General features: G+C 44.9%; 1 long non-coding RNA gene across 1 annotated transcript; it reads right to left on the bottom strand.

Moving 5' to 3' along the window:
* Nucleotides 1–9,488: 9,488 nt before the first annotated feature.
* LOC130100471 (uncharacterized) lies at nt 9,489–10,487 on the bottom strand. Its single transcript, XR_008808880.1, has 3 exons — nt 10,321–10,487; nt 10,058–10,151; nt 9,489–9,669 (listed from the first exon to the last, which is right to left on the bottom strand). It is a non-coding gene; the product is annotated as an uncharacterized LOC130100471 (long non-coding RNA).
* Nucleotides 10,488–16,956: the final 6,469 nt, after the last annotated feature.

The raw sequence follows: 16,956 nt of genomic DNA, 5'->3' as shown, positions 1-16,956 counted from the left end.
CAGTCAAGGGGGGCATCCCCCCCCCCCCACACGCACACGAGCACCCTTTAGAACAAAGAGTAATAAAACGTCTCGGGTTACGACTGTAACCCTTGTTCCCCGAGAAGGGAACGAGACACTGCGTCATAGTTGTGACGCTTTGGGGAAACGCCCCCAGCGTAGCGCATCTGAAGCATGAATGAAATCTGTCCAATCCTGATTGGTGCTACGTCATGACGTAGTAGATGACGGCATAACCGGAAGATACAAAGGTACGCTTGGCAAGCACAAACACTAGCTCTTTCGCGATGAAGCTAGCGCTCTGCCTGTGATAGGTGTGGCAACGAGACGCAGTGTCTCGTTCCCTTCTCGGGGAACAAGGGTTACAGTCGTAACCCGAGACGTTCCCCTTCGAGGGAACTCGCACTGCGTCATAGTTGTGACGCTTTGGGGAACGAAATACCCACTATGCCACACCGTAATCACGCCCGCCCCTAGTGTGAAGCTGGAAGACCAGGCACACTTAGGACGCGAGCACTCTGGTGCCAGGCGTCATGGGGAGTTGCAGACTGTAAAAACGTATGAAGGTGTGCGGGGTGGCCCACCCGGCCGCCTCGCAGATCTCCTGAAGCGAGACGCCAGAAAGGAGGGCCACCGAGGAGGCCATGCTCCTGGTGGAATGTGCCCTCACGGCCATAGGTGAAGGCAAATTGCGCACCTGATAAGCCGTGGCTATAGCCTGGACAATCCAATTACTGATTGTCTGTTTAGATGCAGGCAGCCCTTTCTTGGGTGAACCAAAGCACACCAACAACTGGTCTGACTTCCTCCACTGAGAAGACTTCTCCAAGTAAACCCTTAGGGCTCTGACTGGGCAGAGCAGGTGAAGTCTCCCCTCTTCCGCCGTCCCATGAGGTGGAGGATGGAAGGCCTGAAGAACCACTGACCGTGCCGCAGTAGACGGCACCTTGGGCACATAGCCCGGTCTAGGATGTAAGATGGCCCTAACTCCGCCAGGGGCAAACTCCAGGCAAGTTGGCGATATAGCCAAGGCCTGGAGATCCCCCACTCTCCTCAGAGAAGTGATGGCAAGGAGAAAGGCCACCTTGAAGGTCAGGTTCTTTGCCTCAGCCGACTCCAGTGGTTCAAAGGGGGCCTCAGCCAACCCTTCGAGAACCACCGCCAGGTCCCAAGTTGGAACTCTGGAGCGAGCCGCAGGCCTAATCCTCCGAGCCCCACGGAGGAAACGTACAACCATATGGTGCCTTCCCAAAGGCCCAGCACCTATAGGTGAGTGGAAAGCCGCAATGGCAGCCACATACACCTTAAGTGTGGATGGGGAAAGACCGGCGGAGAAACGATCTTGGAGGAACTCCAGCACTGAAGCCACTGGGCAGTTAACTGGGTCCACCTCACGCTCTCTACACCAAGTGGAAAACACATTCCACTTTAGGCTGTACAGTCTCCTAGTGGAAGGAGCCCTGGAGCTAAGTAGGGTCTCGACAACACCTGCTGACAGGCCAGCCTCTAAGTACCGAGCCCCCTCAGGGGCCAGACCCAGAGGTTCCACAGCTCTGGCCGGGGGTGAAATATTGTGCCCCCTGCCTGAGACAGCAGATCCCTCCTCAGAGGGACCTGCCATGGGAGGCCGTCTAGCAGTGCTACAATGTCCGAGAACCATATCCGGGTCGGCCAGCGGGGTGCTACTAAAAGTAGGCTGATCCCTTCCCGGCGGACCCGCTCCAAGACTCCCGGGAGCAGAGCGATCGGGGGAAATGCGTACAGACGCAGCCTCGGCCACGTCTGTGTCATAGCGTCCAGCCCCAACGGAGCTGGATACCTGAGAGAGAACCATAGTGGACAGTGGGACGTCTCTCGAGACGCAAACAGATCCACTTCCACTGGGCCGAATCTCACGCACATGGCCTCCACCACCTCGGGGTGGAGTCGCCACTCCCCGGGCCTCAGCCCCTGCCTCGACAGGACGTCTGCTCCCTGATTTTGGTCCCCGGGGATATACATCGCTCTGAGAGACGATAGTTTCCCCTGGGACCACAGAAGGATCTGGTGTGCCAATCTGCATAGAGGGCGCGACCTCAGACCTCCCTGGTGATTCAGATACGCGACTACGGACATGTTGTCCGAGCGTATCAGGACATGGTGGCCGCAGAGGTCCGGGAAAAAACTCCTCAGAGCTTTGTAGACCGCCAGCATTTCCAGGCAATTGATGTGCCAGGAAGAATGCCGGGTCTCCCACAGACCTCTCGCAAAGCGGCCGTCCATGACCGCGCCCCAACCAGTGAGGGAGGCATCTGTTGAAACGGCCTTCCGGCAACACGATGCTCCCAGCACCGGTCCCTGGGACAGGAACCAAGGTTTCCTCCATATGACGAGGGAACGAAGGCATCTGCGCGTTACCCTGATCATACGGAACGGATTTCCCCTCGGGGAAAATCCCCTGGTTCTCAACCACCACTGTAGGGGTCTCATGTGTAGCAGGCCAAAAGGTATAACACTGGACGCTGCTGCCATGAGCCCCAGCAGTCTCTGAAACTGCTTCACAGTGAGGTTGTGGCCTAGCTTCGCTCTGGAGACCATCGCCCGTATGGACTCCATGCGTGCGGGAGACATTTGTGCCCGCATCTTCGTGGAGTCCCATACAACTCCCAGGAACGTAGTCCTCTGGGAGGGCGTCAACACACTCTTCTTTGTGTTGAGTCTCAGCCCCAGGCTCTGGATGTGGGCGAGGACGACATCTCGATGCCGAATCGCCAGCTCTCGCGACTGGGCCAGTATCAGCCAGTCGTCGATGTAGTTGAGCACCCTGACGCCCTCGAGCCTCAGGGGTGCTAGAGCTGCATCCATGCATTTTGTAAAAGTGCGAGGGGAGAGAGCTAGGCCGAACGGAAGAACCCGATATTGGTACGCTTCGCCCCCGAAAGCGAACCTCAGGGACTTCCTGTGACATGGAAGGATGGAAATATGGAAGTATGCGTCCTTCAGATCTATCGTGACGAACCAGTCCTCGAACTGGATCTGACTCACGATGGCTGGAATTGTGAGCATTTTGAACCTGAATCTCCTCAGAGACCGATTCAAGTGCCTGAGATCTATTATTGGACGCAACCCCCCATCCTTCTTGGGAACTATGAAGTACCGGCTGTAGAACCCGGACTCCCTGTCTGGCAGAGGAACACGTTCTATGGCCTCCTTGACCAACAGGGATTGAACTTCCTGTTCCATAACCCGAACCTGCTCTGGGCCAACCACAGTCCAGACCACCCCGTTGAACCTCGGGGGAGGGCAACTGAACTGCAGCCTGTAACCCAGTTCTACAGTACGCAGGGCCCACGCAGATATATTCGGAAGGCATGACCATGCGCCGAGATAATCTACTAAGGGAACCAGCCTCTCGAGGCTGGCCTCGGGTGTTATTCGAGACTCGTTCCCGACCCCCTGAAGCGGCTGGCCGGCAGGGAGCGGTCGACAACGGTTTTCGGTGGGCGGACGCGTTCGCTGCCCGGCCGCAAGTCTTAATAGAGGCGGCTGGAGCGGCGTGCGTACGCGGGAAACCAGTGTGGCCCGAAGCATACTGGACGGCGGGAACACAGCACTGATTTCCCAAGAGCTCCGGGACGGAAGCGACCTCGATCGCTCCACCCCGGGGGGGACAGCTCTGAGGGGTGCGGCGTCTAGGACCGCTTAGAGGAAGCCTTCTTTGCCTGAAGGACGGTCCTCAAATCGACCTTAGGCTCAGAAGGCTTACCACGAGAGCGCCGCCTCCGTTGCCAGGCTCCCTCGGGAGGGGCGCGGGAGGCGACACTCTGTCTTTGCACCTGACGGTGCGAGGAGCTGGCAGGCGGCTGAGGCTGCCCTCTTGAGGCAGCCTTCCCTGAGGAGCCGGAGCGGCGAGGAAGATACTGATGAAAAGCCGCCGACTGCTTTTTCACCTCCTGAAACCTCTCGACTACTGAACCAACAGCACCGCCGAAGAGGCCAGAAGGTGCAATCGGGGAGTCTAGAAGAAAACTTTTCTCTTTCTCCCTCATCCCCGACAAATTCAGCCAAAGGTGTCTCTCCACACACACCATACCAGCCATGGAGCGGCCGATGGCACGGGCCGTCTCCTTGGTGATGCGGAGAGACAGGTCGGTGGCTTTCCTCAGCTCCAAAATATCATCAGGAGAGGGACCCTCACCCTCATCCAGCTCCTTAAGGAGGTCAGCTTGATAGGCTTGCAAAACCGCCATAGTGTGCAAGCAACTACCAGCCCTCCCAGCCGCCATATAAGCTCTGCCCACCAGCGAGGAAGTATCTCGGCATGGCTTGGTGGGCAGTACCGGGGCCTTAAGGGAAGAAGCAGCCTCGGGGGAAAGATAGCTCGCAAGAGCCTCCTCCACCCGAGGTATTTTCCCATAGCCACGCTCAGCCGCCCCCAGCACATTAGCAAAATCGAGCACTGGGGGGTTGGAGAGCCTGGCTGAAAACGGTTTTTCCCACGACTTGCACAACTCATTGTGCAAGTCAGGAAAAAACGGAAGGCCCCGACGTGGAGGTTGAGACCGGCGCTTATAAAACCGTTCATCCAGCTTACTAGGCGGCTGGACTTCTGGTTCTTCCTGTGGCCAGTCTAATTTTAATTTGGCCACAGCGCGGGTCAGAACCTCCACCAGCTCCTCCTGAGCGGGTGCGTGAAGCGGTTCTGAACTAAGCTCCACATCACCCGCCCCGATGCTCAACTGATCTGATTCCTCAGAACCAGATAGATGAAGCATCTGTTCATCCACCTCGCGGGAAGATACCGCATCGCGGGCTTCCTCACGGGGCGGGAGAACATCTGAATCTTCAGACGAGGATCGGGAAGATGCCGAAGCAGTCCCGTGTCCCGCTGAAAGATCCATCTGTGAGCCCCACGATCTGCGGCGCCGCGCTGCCTCGGCAACCGCGGGCCCAGAACCGCGAGGCTCGCGAGCCTGGCCGCTTGACTCATCAAACACGGCCAGCCGCGAGCGCAAAGCCCTGAGCGGCAGCTTCTCACACTCGCTACAAGCGGCTCCCTCGAGAGCCGCTCTAGCGTGCTGCACGCCCAGACAATGCACACACAGCTGGTGTGTGTCCGTGCCCGTAATATAGCGTGGACACGGATGCACGCACCGTCTAAACTGCTCGCTAGACATACTGGTTAATAATAAGGACAGACAACAGTAAATATGACAAACAGTCACACAGAGCGCTTCAGCTGAAGAGCGAAAAAGCTAGTGTTTGTGCTTGCCAAGCGTACCTTTGTATCTTCCGGTTATGCCGTCATCTACTACGTCATGACGTAGCACCAATCAGGATTGGACAGATTTCATTCATGCTTCAGATGCGCTACGCTGGGGGCGTTTCCCCAAAGCGTCACAACTATGACGCAGTGCGAGTTCCCTCGAAGGGGAACCTGAATTCCCGCCTGTGACTTCCAACTCTCCGATTGGCCAAGCCGACAGGAAGAGGCTGGATTTCTCCAAGGTGATAAATATCGGCGCGCTCCTCTCTCTAACTCGCTCTTCCTCCAACTCGCGCTTCCTCCAACATGTGACGCGCGCTAGGCTCTTGCCTCCTACCTCCGCTTCGACATGTAACTCTCATGTGCCGTGATTCCCGCAGGAATCTTTTCTGTTCTTTGTTTTGTTTTGTTGAGTTTTGTTTTCTGTATTCGACTCTGTTTACTCCCACGAAGGGAAATGAACTTAGTCTGAATTATTCCTTTGGTAACTTTACGTCAAAGACCTTTTAAGCCTTTGAAATTGCGCGCTCTCCGGACACACCCGCACACCACGTGCGCGCTCCTCGGACCCGCCGCAACCGCGTGACGCAAGGACAGAGACACAGACACACGCCTTCTTCACATCAGCCACACAAAAGAGCTTTACCGGTGCAAGTACCCGTTTTACTATGCTTTCAAGGTTTAAGATCTGTTGATTCTTGTTGTCTCAAAGGTTCTGTGTCTGTGATGAATTTTGCCAAACCAGAAGATCTCTCCAGATCTTCTTACTCTCTCTCTCTCTCTCTCTCTCCCTCCCAATCTTTCTCTCTCGCAACCTCTCTCTCTCACTCCTGTTTGTTATTCGTCTGTCTCATTAGTTTTACTGTTTAACTGTACATACATGTATCCCGTGTTTAAATGTAGAATTCTGTATCCGTAGTTTCATTTTATTAAAAACCATTATATTCTTGATTGTTTCTGTCTAAAAGCTCATATTTACAAGTCAATGAAATGATTGATCTATAGCTACAAAGCTTTACAAGTTGTTACTATTTCAGTAACCTAAATTTTATAAACACAAGAAAATTAATGTTCACGGCCAGAAAATTGATATTTCTTGGAGTTTGTAAAAAGGGATAACTTTGTTGAGAAGTTGATAAGTTAATCTTACGGCCGTTTGACAAACCGATTGTTTGATGACTAAATTAATTCCCTTAAAGTTATCTCATATAATTGATCTGTAATGAGACCATTGATATATGAAAGAGGAATTATAATTCGTTATGATTTATCATTCGTATATACAATCGATCTATTTTCAATTTCGATAATTTAACTGTAACATGCAAGATATTAATCATATTCATGATTAATTATTAAAATTCCCTATAAATAATTTTGAGCTAATTAAGGCAAAACTCAATGTTGCTACACATGATCCTTCAGAAATCAATATGCCGATTTGAGCTTAAGAAACATTTATTTTTATTGTCAATGTTGAAAAGAGTTGTTTAATATTTTTTGGGTGGAAACATAATTTTTTTTCAGGATTATCTGATGAATATAAATTTCAAAAGAACAGCATTTATTTGAAATAGAAATATTTTGAAACATTATAAATCACTTTTGATAAATTTAATGCATCCTTGCTGAATAAAAGTACTAATTAAAAAACTATTAAGTAAAAAAAAAAATTCTGCATGAAAGTGTTGATTATATTTATTATTCAACGCTTGGTTTTATAGTGCTAGATTTACTAACAGCTTGTACCAGCACAAACCTTCTTTTTTTTTAAACTAAAGACATGCAGTGAAAAATTAGCGCTGAAAAGGCATGGATACTGTTGTTTTTGCGGCTGACCTTATTGCATGCATTTGTATTTGTGCAAGTCAATTTACTGGTATTTGCGCCATTATTTACCATTTACCGTTGCATTCAAAGTCCAATTGATTTACAAAACTGGATAAGCACATGAATGGCCATAAGACATATGGTTACACTGACTACTGATTGCAAGACAAGTCTGGACTATAATGGAAATTCACCTGGTCTTTTCAGCAGGGGTAAGAAAAAGACTGAAAATCCCTTAAGAAGGCCATACTATTAGCATTTCGTACTATCAAATTGCCTAGAGCTGCTTCTCAAAGAAGCCGAGTAGTGGGAGGGACAGAGCGAGTAAAAGAGCGAGCGAGTAGATATTTGAAAATGGAAATCTTTTGAAACCCCAGTCTCTCATCAAACATTTCCACTCATTTAAGTAAGCATTCACTCAGTGACCCTTTTCCCTCTTTCTCCTACTGTGTCTGTGGCCCGTGATCCCTGGGAGGATGTCCTCTAGCGTTTTTATTTATTTATTTATTTTTAAGAATGGAAGCTGGGGCCTTCCCAACATGTCTTGCGATGGATGTTTTTCTGCTCTGTTTTCTCCAGAGAGTTAGTTGATTGGCTGGAGGGCTGTATGGTTTCTCGTGACCCATTCTTGTTTGTCAGTATGCTATATACTTGCAAATGAGTATACATATAAATTAGTTTTTAAGGGAATCTCATGAGCATGACCCTGAGTGAACCACTTTGTGTCTCTGTATGTAGACATGCTGTAGTGATTCCAGAAACAAGCTGTTTTGCTATGCTACTTGTGCACTTGTGCATTTAGAGGGCACACTATGTGTGCATGTATGAACAAGGAGTGCAAGTGAGCCCGTATAGCTAAATTGTAGCAGCGTTAACATTGTGACACTTCTATATTAGGGCTAAGGAAAATACACTATTTTAGTAATACTTTGTTTTACAAATGTGAAGGTGGATAAAGCATTGTAAAATAAGTAAAGGTATGATTTAAGTGATTTCAGGCCCTAGTTGAAGTTTTGTCTTTTGTATGTGGGACTTTTATGTTTGGTGTAGAAACATCCTGTAGTTGGCAAAATGGACTTTATTTTGATAGGAGGGCACCTTATAAGAGGAAGCCATTTGGGGAGAGGAAGGAAAAGATACCTGTTTTGAACCAAAGATATGGGTGCTTTTTTAGCCTTCTCCTTGGGGGACATTTATGGATTGATGACCCATCGAGGTTAAAGAGAAGACTTGGGTTGTTTTTGGTATTTTTGCCTGTGCATCACATTTGGAGGATTATTATCGTTTTTTGCTGGATATTTGTGGTTCATTTCTGGGGCGCAAGGACTAAGGATTCATAAACCCGGACAATACTCCTCACACATGGACTATTTGATCAAGGACTTTGGGATAAGTGTTATTTTTCTTGATTTGATTGCTGTGTTATCAATATACTTTGTTGGGTAATCTGTTTATGCCTTTCTTTGTCTGATTTCAAGCATTGATATAGTTTTTCCCTTTATTCATTCATGCCTTGTGTGTGCCCTGAACTCTTAAGTGACTACTGGTTTACTTAAGTTGTAAGCCAAGTTTGTTACAGATGGTGGCCCGTATGGGCCCTTACAGAAAAACCACATGAGTTTCACATGTGCAAAAACACATGTGATCCCATGTGACAACGTGGACATGTGATTTTGCACATGTGAAATTTAACATGTGAAATATGTGGAACACATGTGCTTTGCACATGTTAAAGGTAATTTGCACATGGGAAACGTGTGGTTTTGGAACATTTTCATGTGAAACCCATGTATATTCCCATGTGAAACCCATGGGATTGCATGTGAAACCCATGTGATTACATGTGAAACCCATGGGATTGCATGTGAAACCCATGTGATTACATGTGAAACCCATGGGATGTGAAACCCATGTGAAACCCATGTGATTACATGTGAAACCCATGTGATTACATGTGAAACCCATGGGATTGCATGTGAAACCCATGTGATTACATGTGAAACCCATGGGATTGCATGTGAAACCCATGTGATTGCATGTGAAACCCATGTGATTACATGTGAAACCCATGGGATTGCATGTGAAACCCAAAATTCCCATGTGAAATCCATGAGCTTACATGTGAAACGTAAAATTCCCATGTGAAACATTTAATCACATGTGAAACCCATGAGATATCATGTGAAATGTAAAATATCTCATGTGAAACCCATAGAATGACATTTGAAACCCATCAACAATCCATGTTAAAGCTACACACCATGTAAACCTGTAACTTCATGTGAAATCCATGTAAAAATCATTAAGCAATATACCACAGAAAACGGTAGGCCTACCATGTTCTTGTGTAGGCTCTATAGCCTAATGTTTCCCAACATTAAAACAAATAATTCAAAAAAAAATTTTTTTCACTTTTTATTTCATTTCAAAATATGCAATACAAATTGAATGTTTAAAACAAACAAAGCAAAACCAAATTAAAATTATACATAAAAAGCCGCAAAAAACGCAGGTATACGCGCATGTGTGTGTGTGTGGTGTGCGTTTGTGAAAGTGTGTTGTCTCAGTCCTTTGTGTCTCCTGCAGCAGGCATCCTGTTTTGGGATAGAAAAAGATCAAAGATTAGGGCAGTGCAAACCATAGACTGTAAAAAAAAATATGGACGTAGTGTCCGTGACGTCACCCCGTAGGTTTCTGAAAAGCATTTTTATGGGGCTTAATAATTAATTATTATTCATTTGTAATGTTATTATGTCATTAAACGTTTTACGTAAATATGCTATGGAAATACATCTTGCTTAAACAACTGTATAAGACGAGTGGTGCGTCTCATTTATAAAAAAAACTATTGACAGTTTGTGATTAGATCACAATGTAGACTGAGGAATAAACTGAGTCATCAGTCCTCGCGCATGTCGGTTTCGCAAATGTGAACAGACCACATGGGGATCACACTTGGATGTTGGATCGTCTGAATATTACCTTTCTGCTCGTCTCCTCAGATCTTTTAACTTTTGTGCCATGCAGACCTTGATCTCAGTGCCTCCGATGCCTGGGTGCCTCTTTTTGACATGGTCTGTAAGAAATGAGATTGATTACATTAAAATTTGAAAACAAGTTTGACATGAAGTGACATAACTGTCAGATTCAAACTGTGCTTTCCGCGCTATGGCTGGCGCTGACGGACGCGCTCAGCGCTTGTCATATATAATAACTATTGATAAAAGATATTCAGACATGCTTACCAATTATTAGCTGCACCTTTTGTAGGTCAAGGCTCTTTTTTCACCAACAACCCCTTTTTTTCCGTTCATGCTGCCATCTCTTCGAAAGAGAAGATGGAGTCCATAAGAGTTCTGGTTAACTTTTTGTAGCCCTTACATCTTTGAGCATGATCCAAAGCAACTGGGTTCATTAAGTCAGTCACAGACTTGTTCTGCAAAGCAAAAAATAAAATAAAAAATAGAACATTTTCGTCAGGACAGAAACCGTGATCTTTTCAACGTTATTGCATATTAGGTGAGGTTTTCACTTTGGAGCTGTGAGTGTAAATTTTAGCATACAAGTATTTATTGTTCATGCTCGAGTCTTGATACTCTTTTACCTTCATATTCCAGAGTTTAGGGGTAAAATGCGAGAAATCTCCTTTAGTGGACTTGGATATGCTGGGCACTACTCACTGATCTATATAAATGACTTGATTGCTCATGACGTCATGTAAATTGAAGTCACCATATTCTATTGAATTAATAGGAAATCATCTGACTTTAATGAGTAAACATGACCTAACGAGTCAGTGTTTTTTATATTTGAATTCTATACATTCTTACCATGTAAACATCCAAAACATTTCTGATTATTATCAATGTTGAAAACAGTTGTGCTGATTAATGTGTTTGTGTAAACCATTGTAACAGTTTAAACCATTTTTTCCCCTCCAGGATTCATTGTTAAATAGACCACAAACATATGAAGGGTAGTTTACACTAATGTTCAAACATTTGGGGTCAATGATAGATTTAAAAATGAACAGAAAAAAAAGAAGAAATTCATATTTTTACTCAGCAAGGATGCATTAAATTGATCAAAAGAGAGAGTAAGGATTTCTGTTTCAAATAAATGCTGTTATTTTAACCTTTCTATTCATCAAATAATCCTGAAAAACACAAAAATATGAAGCAGCACAACTGTTTTCAACACTGATAATAATCATAAATGTTTTTTTGAGCATCAAATCGTCATATTAGAATAATTTATGAAGGATGATGTGAAGCTGTGATGCTGAAAATTCAGCTTTGATCATAGGAAGTAATTGCATTTTACAATATATTCACATAGAAAACAGTTTTTATTTATTTATATTATTTCACAATATTATTGTTTTTAATGTTTTTTGGTGAACATAAGAGAAAGAGACATAAACATTTGTACCAAGACAATTAGTGTATGTTTGACATTAGTGTATGTTTGGCGTTTTACTTACTAATCATATGGTTCATCAATAGTGCTTTAGAGATGAAGATCAGCTCCACTCCGCTCCGTTGAAGGGCATCAGCACTGAAGGATCTAAGAACACAACAAGCCATTTGTCACTGAGCCAACAATGCAATGCCAGGTTTATTGAAAGGAAAGAAGCTACAGCAGAGGTGAAATGCAGAAAAGAGAAAGAATTTAAAGAATATACAGAATATAATTTCTTAACTAGGATAACAGAATTTGTTTTTGGGTTTACTTATTCATTTAATTTTGCTCATACGGTGTAACTTCGTTTGGATGTCAAAACCTTCTTAAAATAAACAATTTAAAAAAACAAATTGAGAAATAAAATGAGGTTATTTAATGAGCTTCCTCGGCTCACCTGTGTCCTAACGTTACTTCTCCGGCAGCAGCTTTCTCCAGAAATGTTGAAGTCGTGGAGCTTTCTCTCTGTTATGGGTTATTTTGTTACTACTGAAATCACAGAACATTTTTTAATCAAAATGTGTTTAACGTTACCATTGAGCTAACGTTAGTTTCAGCCAATTTTCTTGCTCCTGAAAGTAACATCACCGATACGTTATGTTTACGTTTGTGTTAAATAAATTAGCTCACTTCCAAGTAAAACCTTTACAAAACCTCTCATCTACACATAAGAGGTGATTAAAAGCCCAAACTTTAATAAATAAAAGTTCAACCGAGTTAACATTACGTTAGCCTAGCTAGCTGCTACCTCTTCAGAAAACGGTTGAGATCCTAACGGACTTTTTCCGAAGACACTACACCATGTAAATTTTTAACAGAATCGTGTCAATTACAAGTAAGAGAAATGTCAAAAACAGTTGTGAGTATTATTCGTGTGATTTTAGAGACTAATCTCACCTGGAAAAAGCCGTGAAAAGTTTAAACAACATCGAGAGAGGGAGTTTTGTTGCTTACCAGTAGCAGTGGTCCCGCGCCGTTTCCATGGCAACTCTGCGCGCCGGCCGCTCCAGTGTTTGAAATACTCGAAAGTTCACGCGCACGGCATTGATTAAACCACGTCAAAATCATGCAGCACTTAAAATGAAAAGTTTAATATCCACTTTATTTTATTTGAAAACGTGCTTGCAGTAGCCTATTGATTATATCAAATATAATATACTGTTGATTATGTAAAATATATTTACAATATAGCTTTAGAAATGGTAAACAGTGTTGAAATAAAAGTATTGCAAAAACTCATTAAAAACTATACGTGTATATAAGTGTTAGTATATACACATGCATTATAAGCTTTATGTTCTATGCATTTTGTGTGAAAAAGGCTATTGAAGCTAAAAATGTACAGTATTTGTGACGTGGTAACATAATTCACATGTTAAAACCTATTACAACGTGCAAATATATTTCACATGAGCTCCACATTATTACCTATAACATGTTTTCCACATGTGCCACGTGTTCCATTAAGTTCACATGTGGTGACATGTTGTTCACATGTGGTCGAACATTACTGCATGTGGTGACATGTTGTTCACATGTGGTCGAACATTACTGCATGTGGTGACATGTTGTTCACATGTGGTGAAACATTGTTCACATGTGATGACATGTTGTTCATATGTGGTCACATGTGGGCATATGTGGTCACATGTGGTCACATGTGGGCACATGTGGAAAACATGTGATAACATGTGAAATTCATGTGTTTTTTCTGTAAGGGGGGACACTCATGTGTATGGTGGTAATGAAATGAACTGATTTAACTGTGTTATCTAATTTGTTATTTCCCATTTTGGTCAAACAGTGTTTTATACTTACAATGGAAACTGGTAATTCTAATTCAGAGGCAGAGTTAATTCCAGTAGATGATGTGGGTGTAGCAGAGTCCCTTCCTTTCAATCCTGCTCCACCTGGAAATGTATACAGGAATCCAGGATCTGTAATAGAGATAAGCTCACTGTTGGGGGAAATGTATATTGACAGCCAAGCTGAAGAGAGTGATGATGAGGCTCAGCCTGTTGTAAATCCGTTAAGAAATGAGATTGGAGGAACAGATTTAGTAATATCAGACCTCTCTCAATCAGTCCAAGAATTACGTGCTGAAATGGAAACCTTGAAAGATGGTCTTCGAACATCCTGTGAGAGTGCCGTGAACCGTGAAGCTGTGTTCAGAGATGTGGTGAATCAACGGTTCGATGACATTGAAAATTTCATGCAAAGATCTTTGGCTAAGCTAGAAAGTGGAGTTATAGACTGTCTTCAAAGAAGGGATGAAAAGTGGCGAAAGGAAGTTGACCGTATTAGGAAAACCAGCACTCCAATGACCCGTTTTTCCTTTGGGGCTGCCACTTCAAACAGTGAGAGAATGCATTCAACTATACCAACTGCTTCCTATCCCAAACCCCCAATTCATTTAGAATTCCCTAGTTTTGGAGAAACCAGAGAAACCAGTGATGTAGTGGAGTTTGTGGAGCGATGTGAAAATTTTTTGACACTCAGACACTTGTCAGACACCGAACTTGTAGCCACCCTAAATGCTGTTCTCTCTGGACCTGCCAGGAGTTGGTGGCTGGCAGAAAGAAATAAGATCCATAACTGGGACGAGTTTAAAGGAGCCTTTTTGGGAGCATTCCTTCCCACTGACTATCTCACGGAGGTAGAGGAACAACTTAAAGCTATGATCCAGGGTCCCGATCAATGCATCAGAGATTTTGCTTATGACTACAGGGCATTATGCTTAAAGTGGAAGACTGATCTTCCTGAGGAAGAAGTGGTGAGAAGAATCCTAAATAACTGTAACCCTTCTCTGGCAGGAAGCTTAAGGGGTGCTGTGCATACAGTGGAGCAATTGGTCAAGGTTGGGTCATTGGTGGAAAGAGACCTCAATTCCAAAAGAGACTATTGGGCCAAAATAAATCAGATAAAAGCTAATGAAAAAGGGAAAAAGAATCCAACAGCCCGTCATGTCAATGTCTCCAAACCCCTGTCTGGACCAACTCAACATCTAGCTTTAGTGCAGGCTACCACCCCTCCGTTGCTGCGAGCGGTTTTGGGAATTCGGGGCAAGCTAGTGGAAGCTATCCTAGACACTGGTTCCACATTCACTTTAATGCAGAGACAGCTGTGGGAAGTGTTGGCTAAGCCAGGTGAGCAACTGAGGAAACATTTCAACAGGACTTTCATGCTAGCGGATGGGAAGGCCCAAACCTCAGAAGGCAGAGTCCATGTGACCTACGAGTGGCATGGAATGATGTGGACAGTTGACACTTATGTGATGGCAGACCAACAGCTTGCTTGTCCCCTTATATTAGGCCTGGATTTTTTAAGTCAAACGGGAGTACGTTTACATGTGGGAGAACATAGTTATGAACTGTGTATCAATGGACGGATGACTGTGTTTCCTTTTCTCTGCCAGCCCCTTGGGGAAGAATTATGGAGCCAGCAGGAGGAACAGGTTATCAATGTGTTTATGGCACTGCCATTAGAGGCTGGAGTACCTGAGTCAGTAACGGTGGTGGAATCTTCATTGAAGGATGATCTGATACAGAGCTATCCTCAGGTAATACAACAGCTGTTGCATGCATGGCCTTCTGTCTGTTCCAACAAGCTGGGGAAGACAAACCTAACCACCCACCAGATCATAACCACAGATGACCTCCCAGTTAGGTGCAAAGCCTATCGAGTCTCACCTCTAAAGAAGGATATAATTCGGGAAGAGATTGAAAGGATGCTCCAAGATGGCATTATTGAGCGTTCACAATCTCCTTGGGCATCCCCAGTGGTACTGGTGCCTAAACCTGATCAAAGCCTACGGTTCTGTGTTGATTATAGGCGTTTAAATGCTAAAACGCCTCAAGATGCTTATCCAATGCCCCTCATCCATGATATTCTAGAATCCATGCATGGAGCAAAATATTTCAGCACGCTGGATTTGAAATCAGGGTACTGGCAGGTGGAGATGGAGAAGGGTAGCCAGGAAAAAAATGCTTTTGTCACCCCCTTTGGCCTATATCATTTTTTGACAATGCCGTTCGGTCTGAAAAATGCAGGAGCTTCTTTCCAGCGTCTCATGGAGAGGGTATTGGAGGGGTTGAGAGGCAGCATCTGTTTTGTATACATCGATGATATTATTGTATACTCTCCGTCTGAACAGCAGCATCTTCAGGATCTTGAAGCGGTCCTTTGTAGACTTCAAAGGGCCAATTTGACCTTGAATTTGAAGAAATGCCATTTTCTCAAGACTGAGCTAAAATTCTTGGGCCATGTAGTCTCAGGAAAAGGGGTGGAAGTGGATCCGGAAAAGACAGCTGCTATTTCCAACTATCCCATACCTCATGCTCTTCTTTCCTTGCAGAGGTTTGTAGGCCTGATAGGATGGTACCACAAGTTCATTTCTCATTTTGCTGAGCTTGCTGCCCCCTTGTATCATTTGCAGCGAAAAAATGTTTCCTGGGCTTGGACCAAAGAATGTCAGCAGAGTGTGGAGAGTCTGAAAGTAGCCCTACAACAAGCCCCTGTGCTGGCCCAACCAAATTTTCTTCATTCATTTCAAGTACAAACTGATGCCAGTGCCATCGGACTTGGAGCAGTACTCACGCAAAAGATTGATAATGAAGAATTTGTTATCGCTTATGCTTCGAGGAGTCTAAGGGGAGCCGAACTAAATTATGCAACCTCGGAGAAAGAGTGCCTAGCTGTTGTTTGGGCAGTAGAAAAATGGCACCACTACCTGGAGGGGGTACCCTTTGTAGTTTACACGGATCATGCAGCATTGACGTGGGCCTTTAACGCTCCAAAGACCACATCCAGACTCACCAGATGGACCCTAAGGCTACAACGATTCCAATTCCAAGTTCAGTATAGGAAAGGTAGAATGAACGTGGTACCTGATGCCCTATCTAGGTCAATCCAAGATCAAGCAATCGTGGCTGCCTGTGTAGCAAAGAGAACCTTCTCATGGAACTTTGAGTTGCCATCCTCTCTGGCTGAGATAGCAGAAGCTCAAGACCAAGACGAGCAGGTAAAGGAGTTGATGGGTAAAGTAGAAGTGAAGAATGAACAAATTGATCGGATAAGATGGGATATTCAGCAGGGCGTGTTATACAGAGTTATACCGTACGCTGGTGGTGCCAAATACCAGCTGGTGGTGCCAAAATCCCTTGTCCTCCCTTTCATCGACTACTTTCACAACAATCCTTTAGGAGCTCATCTCGGGAAGATGAAGACGCTTTTGAAAATTTTGGAGGTGGCATGGTGGCCCGAAGTCAGAAAGGATGTGTGGCAACATGTTAAAGAGTGTGTTGTGTGTCAGCAATACAAGCCTTCCAATTCAAATCCTTTGGGTTTCCTCCAATCGACTGAGGTGAATGAGCCTGGTCATATGCTTGGCGTTGACCTCATGGGACCGTTCCCTAAAAGTA

Source organism: Rhinichthys klamathensis, unplaced genomic scaffold (assembly GCF_029890125.1).
Source record: "Rhinichthys klamathensis goyatoka isolate OS25496 unplaced genomic scaffold, OSU_Roscu_1.1 h1tg000242l_1, whole genome shotgun sequence".
Taxonomy (NCBI): Eukaryota; Metazoa; Chordata; class Actinopteri; order Cypriniformes; family Leuciscidae; genus Rhinichthys; species Rhinichthys klamathensis.
Note: the sequence above shows the minus strand (reverse complement) of the source record. Positions and strands in the feature narration are given on the sequence as shown.